At 47.5% G+C, this 7,740-nt stretch overlaps 1 protein-coding gene across 2 annotated transcripts in view; it reads right to left on the bottom strand.

Moving 5' to 3' along the window:
- Positions 1 to 6,816, bottom strand: part of FUT8 (fucosyltransferase 8) — a 107,048-nt gene extending 100,232 nt beyond the window's left edge. For both annotated transcript variants that reach the window (XM_051620994.1, XM_051620995.1), the window contains exon 1: positions 6,694 to 6,816. The gene's annotated coding sequence lies outside the window, so the exon portion shown is untranslated. The remainder of the gene's footprint in view (positions 1 to 6,693) is intronic.
- Between the last annotated feature and the right edge of the window lie 924 nt (positions 6,817 to 7,740).

Here is a 7,740-nt window from a genome sequence, read left to right on the forward strand (position 1 = left end):
CCTCTGGCAAATGAACACCCACACCCAACTTGATGTGTCTACAAACTTACCGAGGGTGCACTCAATCACCTCATCCAGATCATTGATAAAGATACCAAAGAGAATTGGCCCCAAAACTGAATCCCAGGGAACAACACTTGTGACTGGCCACCAATAGGATTTAAATCCATTCAGAACTCTTTCGGCTCAGCCAGCCAGCTGGTGTTTTACTTAGAAAAAAGGGCACTGCTCTAGGCCATATGTAGCCAGTTTCTCCAGAAGAATGCTATGGGAGATTGTATCACAGGCTTTCCTAAAGTCTAGGTAGACAGCATCCACAGCCTTTTCCTCAGCCACTAAGCAGATCACCTTGTCACAGGAGATCAGGTTCGTCAGGCAGGACCTGCCTTTCACAAACCCATGCCAACTGGGCCTGATCTCCTTAAAGACACCAGCAGGTTGTTTTTGGATCCCCCTGAAGCTATCTCTTTTCCAGAAGAACAAACCCAGCTCTCTCAGCCTCTCCTCACAGTGCAAGTGCTTCACCTCCCTAACCATCTCGGTAGCCCTCCACTGAATTCAATTCTGTTCATCAATGTCTTTCCTGTACTGAGTGTCCCAAAACTGGGTGCAGTACTCTAGATGTGGTCTAATGAGCACCAAGTAGAGAGGGATAATCACCTCACTCCATCTACTGGCTATGTTTCTGCTAATACAGTCAAAGATATTGTTGCCATTTTTTTCTGCAGGGACATGCTGCTGCTGGCCCACGGTCAGAGCGCTTTCCACCAAGACCTCAGGCTTCTCCAGCAGAGCTGCTTCCTAGCCAGTGAGTCACCAGTCTGTATCATTGCAAGGAGCTCTTCCTTCCCAGGTGCAGGGCTTCGCATTTTTCCTTACTGAATTTTATAAGACTCCAGGTGGACCTTGCATCTGCAGTGCCAAACCACCTCTGAATGGAAGCCCCATCCTCATCAGTATCAACTTTTCCCCCAGTTTCATTTCATGTGCAAACACAATAGGACAGTCAATCACCTCCTCAGGAGGAACCCCTGCAGTATCTCACTTGTTACCAGCCTCCATATATGACACATTAACCGCTACATTCTGAGTCCATCCATCCAACCAGTCTTTCTCCAACCTAGCTCTCCATCCACTCAGACTGTAATGTCCAAATTTGGATATGAGAATATGTTGGAGAAAGAGTTAAAAACCTTGCTGAAGTCAGGGTAAATGCAACTCATTGTTCTTCCCTCATCCAAAAATTCAGCCATTTTAACATAGAAGACGATCAGGCCAGTCATGCATGATTTATCTTTGACAAATTCATGCCAACTGTTCCAAATAAGTTCCCTTTTCTTGTGCCAACGTGTTACAATGTGTTACAACGTGTTCCATATTCCTATCTTCCTAGGGACAAAAAGGCAGCTATAGCCAGTTTTGTAGCTCCTTGGATTGTACTTTGACCTTTTTTGGAAGAGTGCAACATATGCCTTTCTTCAGTCCTCAGGAAGCTCTCCTGATCCAAGATGTCTCAAAGATGATGGAGAGGGACCTCACTATGACTGTGGTCAGCTCTATCAACATCCTCAGACACAGTTCATTTGGCCACACAGGTTTGTATGATTTAAGTTCTCAATGATCCCTGACTCAATTCTCATCCACTGGTGGTAGCTACTTTTCTCAAACCCTGTCACTAAGCACAGAGGCCTGGGAGACCTTGTCGATGAAGACTTGCTAAGCAAAAGAGGGCACTGCACACCTCCACCTTGTCCATCACCACTGTCACTAAATAGCATGTCACATTCAGAAACAAGTCCATATTTTATTTGTTCAGCTTTTTACTACTAAAGTACTAGAAGAAACTCTTCTTGCTGCCCTTGATCTCCCTTACAAGTGCCACATCAAGGTGAGCATTGGCTCTCTTGTTGTCACCACTACATACCTGGATAATGTTTCTAAATTTTCATTTGTAGCCTGTCCCAGTTTCCAATGCTTGTACATTTGCATTTTTGCACTGGAGCTCAGACATGAGATGTCTGTTAAGCCACGCTCTTCTCTTGATAGGCCTGCTTGTTTTCCCAAGTATCAGGATGGACCACTGGCATCTAAGTTGCTTCTCAGTGATATCCTGCTAGACCCAGCATGCATCAAGAGGTAAGCTATCCACATAAACCAAAGGGTGGAAAAGAGGACTGACAGGACTTAACTGAAGAAAGAAATGCAAAATGGGAAAAAGCTGATACAGTTGACACCAGAACAGAATCTTGAATTTGGAATACAAATCAAGTCTGAGATGGGTGAGAAGACTGGTATGAAAGACGAAAACAAATTCAAGTAAGAGACCAGCTAGGCAGGAAGACCAGAACAAAGTACAACCCAAAGTTGGAAAACTTCACAAAGACAGAACAGGAGCCAGTGGAAATACAGAACATAGAAGGGACTGATCCTTGCCATGATAGAGAACTGGACATGAAGCTGAGGATAGTGGACAGAGACCAGCAGAAAGGAGTACAAATAGCTGGATAGGATTCAAACAGTGAAAGAACACTGGGATAAACAATTTTAATAATTAGAATCTCCCTGCACAGCTGTTCTGGATCTCAGATATGAAGCCCATTAGCAAGAAATAAAATGTTTACATGGGGAAAACAGGATTATGATAAAACTTTTAGAATAGAGCAAAAAAAGATTGGGACAGGAAGATATTTAAGCAGCTATTACAAAGGAGTAAGCAGAAAAATCAGCATCCAGCAGAACAAGCTTATTCCAAGAGCCTGGAGTAGAGCCCAAGATTTCAGTTTCATCACTACTTTGAAACACTTCAAAATTTCAGAAAATCATTCACAAACCTATCATTTGGACCGCAAATGGATTATAAATGACTGATACCACACTCTCTAGTAGCTCAAGTAGCAGAAGTCTCACGGCAAAGTACACACATTTCAGCAGGGTTCCTGTCTTTTTTTCATCTAGCATGTTGAACATTTTGTTTGTATGCAAAGAATATTTTTTAACACATGAGTACCAAAAACCTAAACCTCAGTTTAAATGAAAAACACATTATATTCACATAACAAAAATTTAAAATTACTTGAACTTGTTCTCTGTGCCCTCATGTGTAAAGTACTCTAGCAAGATGTTAAAAAAAAAAAATTAAACACTATTATATAAAGAACCTTGCCATATGCACTGCAAATGTTGGCAAGTGTGCTGCTAAAAAGATAGGTATCGCAGGAAAAGAGAGGGAATTTTTATTGTCTTCTGCAAGCAGATACTCTCAAAAAAAATGAAACAAAACAAAAAAAACACCACCCTTTCAATAGGCAATCCACTCTTTATCAAAATTTTTTACTTAGTATCTTGGGGTTAATGTTGCAGCAGATCTAAGTATTTGTACTTGCAGTCTAAATCTACAGAGATCATACTACAAATCAGGCAGTGAAGTCTTTCTAGCATATGCATTCACGGATCCCTTTTAAAGGATCTGTACAAAAATAACCAAGAAAAGCCAGGTTATTGTTAGTAAATTACAGAGGGAGACAGACCTTTATTAAAAAAAAAAAAAAAAACAAAAAAAAAAAACCCAAACACTTTAGAACATGTAAATTATTAAAACAGTGATAGATTATTTTGAAATATCATATCATAAAGGCCCTAAATTGGATATTCAACACAAAGGGACACATAAACACAACTCCAGAGACTTCTGTGAAATTACTACTAGTGATACATGCCAACTCTAGAGACTGAAGGTAATGAAACAGCAAGAAAAGGAAAATAAGAAGGTACAGTTTGAACAACAGCACATAACAAATAGGGAGGCCACACATTATCTCATACCAAGAAAAAAGATTAAACATTGCTCACTAAACACAATCTATGCCATTCTTATACTATATACCGAAACAAACTTTGTAGAGAAAAGCGCAACATTTAACCATATATTTACAGGCCAAATCACAGCTCTTACAAGAATCCTTAATTCTGGCATTTCATGACTTATGAGAGCTTGATCCTGCAACTTCAGAGTTATCTGAAGATAGTTTTTGTTGCATAATAGCAAAACATACACACGATTTCCCTAAAATACACACAAATCACTTAACTTGCATATCATATTCATTTTATAAAAGAGATGCATATTAATGCAATCACACATAGCATGTATCATCTACATTTGTTTTCTTTATTGTATTAGAATCATATTCTATGACCAAAGTTTTTGAGTAAGTCTAGAAAAAGATTAAGTCCCATTTTGCTTTGACACTAGCTCCCCCTCCAGTCCAGCCTAAGATTATAGTAATTACTTTTCATTTTCAATTCTGACTCTGCTATAAGATTTAAATACTCAAGCCCATGTTTTCTTTATCCCCTTCAGTGTCTATGAACAGACAGATAATGTATATGTAAAATTATAGTTTATTATTTTTTACTGTACATAAACTTCAAGACTGGGGAAATAACTTTGGTTTAGAACACCTCTGACAGTGCAAAAATTTTATACAGCTACAGAGAGACAAGAATGGACCAGTAATATATTTTTTCAGAATAATCTTATGAATTATCTGCAATATTGATAATATATAAACATTCCATTATAAAATCAAGCCTCTGTTTGCAGTCCAATAAAGTGATCATAATCCAGAGAGGCCAAAACAAATGGAAGCCCCCATGCAGGTTAGCACTACCTTTACTAATTCACTTAAGGTCAGTTCAGTCCATTTCTACTCCAGCAAGCACAGCTAACATTTTTTCTTGTTCTAATATTACCTAGAAGTAATATCTTTTCAGTTGCTCAGCTAACGAAACTACCAAAATGTTAACAAACGAAGACACAAGAGTAAACGAGAAAGAAAGCTACAGCTTCCAATCTGACCCTCTGTATTTCTCAGTTGTGAAATGTCCTGGCAGCTAAATCACTAAAAGAGAAAATTTGCATAAATCATCACTCCAGGTTGACGCCTACTCTTCCCTCATCACTAATCTGCTTGCTCAAAAAATATTAATAACTATGAAAGTGAATAACACTTTCAACACTGAAAAAATATTGTCTCGTTTCCCGCTGTTGGGAAAATACACAAACTTTGCAATACACTAATATACCAGTTTAAGGTACGTATGAAACCCTAACAAGTATCAATAAAAATTTGGCAGTACGCATACCCATAATAATCAGAGAAACAGACATCACTGGAAATACATCAAAGCATAGTTGCCAACTTGTAATAACTAGACTGATTTAATAATGGAAGGAATTGTAACAGAGCCCTCTGTAAAATCACTCCAAGCAACACAGGCAATGTTGGACATTTATCTGCTTTTGTAGTTCAGACTTTTCTAAAGTTTTTGACAATTTACAGTGGACAATTACTTAAAAATAATAAATAAATAAATCACCTTTTCATACCTAAACATCCTTTCTGAAGTATTTACTTCATCAGCTTTCAGTGAATGCCTAGTTACTAAAAGACCACATTTTTGGGTAGAGAACTTACATGCACAGAGACTCATAAATACACATCTATACGGAAACACCCATGTTTCAGCTGACAAAGTGCTAAGTGCTAATATGAGATCACAGATAAAGTGAAGTACGTTCTTAACACGTGGTTGTCATCTTCCGCACTCACCCACAGCACGTGGATCACAGCGTGCTGACCACCTTACACTGCTGTACATTGTATCATGTGTGCATTAAGGACACAAGGACAGGTACTGCCCTAAGGCACTTAGAATCTTTCAACAAGCAGTTTGTCAGCTGATGTCTATGACCATAGGCTTTTTGGTACATCCCGGACCACAGCATGATAGTCTCTACCTATTCCTGTACTCCCAATTACGATCTTCCAAAAGCAGAGCGGTCCTAGCCTGGTCTTGGGAAAGCACCTACAACACAATGGCTACACATTTGCACACGCGTGTGAAACACTTGAGTGGACATAAAGCACAACCCTGACTAGAGGAAAAATCGCCTGATCCTTGTCAGGAACAGAATCCAAGACCAACGCAATTAAATGTGCTAAAACGCGGTAAAGGATGTCTTGGGAATAGCCCCAGGCAGCAACCGCTGGCTCTGCGACCGTGTAAGACAGGCACTTCCCAGAGCTAACAGGCGGCCCTGGAGCGTAAGGTCCGTCCTTAAAGCCCACATTTCCCACGTATTTCCCTGTGCCAAAACCAGGCTCCCCCTGGGACGGCCGTAGTTCCTGGGACGAGGAAAGTTGGAGGCCGCCACCCGCGCCCTGCGGCCGGGGAGCACGGGCCGGTCCCACCCGCCTTCCCCCCGGCGGGAACCCCGCTGCCCGCGCCGCTCCCCGGGGCACCGCCGCCGCCGGGGCTCGCACACAGCTCGCTCCCGGGCCCGGCTCGGCCCCGCTGCCGACGGTGATGCCACCCACCCACCCACAGCCGCCCGCCAAGCCCCAGCCTCCCGTGCCCCCGCCGGGCGCAGGGCCCCCGCCGCGCTCCCCGGGCGGCTTCAGGCCGCACCGCCGCCCCTCAGGTGCAGGAGCCCGTGGAGACCCCGGCACACGGCGAGGACCGGCTCCCTCCGTGCCGCCACCACCCCGGCGGCGGCGGTTGCCGAGCAGCGCCGGAGCCGCAACGGAGGCGGCGCCAGGCCCGGGGGAAGGATGTGCAGCACCAGCCGGAGCAGCCCGGTTCGCGTTTCCCCGCCGCCGCGGCTCCCGCTCAGCCCCCGCATCCCCTTACCCGAGTGCCGGCGCCGCTGGCGGGGCCCGCGCTGCCGTGGCCGAGGGTGCGGGGCGCGGCGGGGCGGGGGAGGGGAGAGCGACGGGACCGGGCGGTGCGGAGACGGAAGCAGGAACCCGCCGCCGCTTTAACGGAGCCGCCGCCGGGCTGAGGAGACGGAGCGCGAGACGCAGACAGCGCGCGCGCCGGGGGCGGGGAGCGCCGCGCGAGCAGCTGACAGCGGGGAGCGGCGCGCGCCGGCAGCCCCGCCCGCCACGGCCCCCGCCGAGCCCGCGCACGAGGAAGCGCCGCGCCGCGGGCGCGCGCCTGCCGGGGCCAGGCAGCCTATGGGAGCGCGAGCCGGGCTACGGTGCCGCGGGAGCGCGCGCCTCGCGGGGCGCTGGGGCGCGCATGCGCGTCGGGGAACACCAACCCCTACCCCCCCCCCACAGCCCCGCGGGCTCGCGCTGCGCGCCCCCTCCCCAGCCCGGGGGCCTGGGCTGTGCCCCGCGGTGCGGCGCGACCGCGGGACGGGCCGGCGTTCCCGCACCCTGCCCCGCGCCGCGCTTTCCCTGCTGGGCGCGGGACCGCGGGGGTCTTGCGGGGTGCGGGAGCGGCGGGCGCGTGCGGGGAGCAGCGCCCGGCTCGGCCGCCGCCGCTGCCGTCCCTCCTCCTGCCCGGGCGTTCCGAGGAGCCGGGCGCTGGGAGCGGGGTGGCGGGGCCGTCCCCGGGTGCCGGGCGGGCCCTCCGGGCAGGCACCTTCCCCGGGGCCGGCTGCTGCGCCCGGGCAGCGGTGCCGAGGGGCGGGCAGGGCCGGGGGCGGCGGAGCGGGCGCTGCCCGGAGCCCGGGCACGGCTTGTCCGCGGCGGGACCCCCGCCTGCCGGGCTGCTGCGTCCTCCTGCTGAGGAAGAAGCTCAGTATGGCTTGTGTGATTTTCGGTTTTTATTTAGTATAGCGATCCTTACGAAGGGAAGAAATCTCACAAGATTGTGAGTTGAGAGAGTGCAAGAAGAGTTCTGTGCTCGCCGAGAGCAGGACCTGGGAGAGGCCTGCGCTGTCTGAGCATC

This window comes from Apus apus, chromosome 5 (assembly GCF_020740795.1).
Source record: "Apus apus isolate bApuApu2 chromosome 5, bApuApu2.pri.cur, whole genome shotgun sequence".
Taxonomy (NCBI): Eukaryota; Metazoa; Chordata; class Aves; order Apodiformes; family Apodidae; genus Apus; species Apus apus.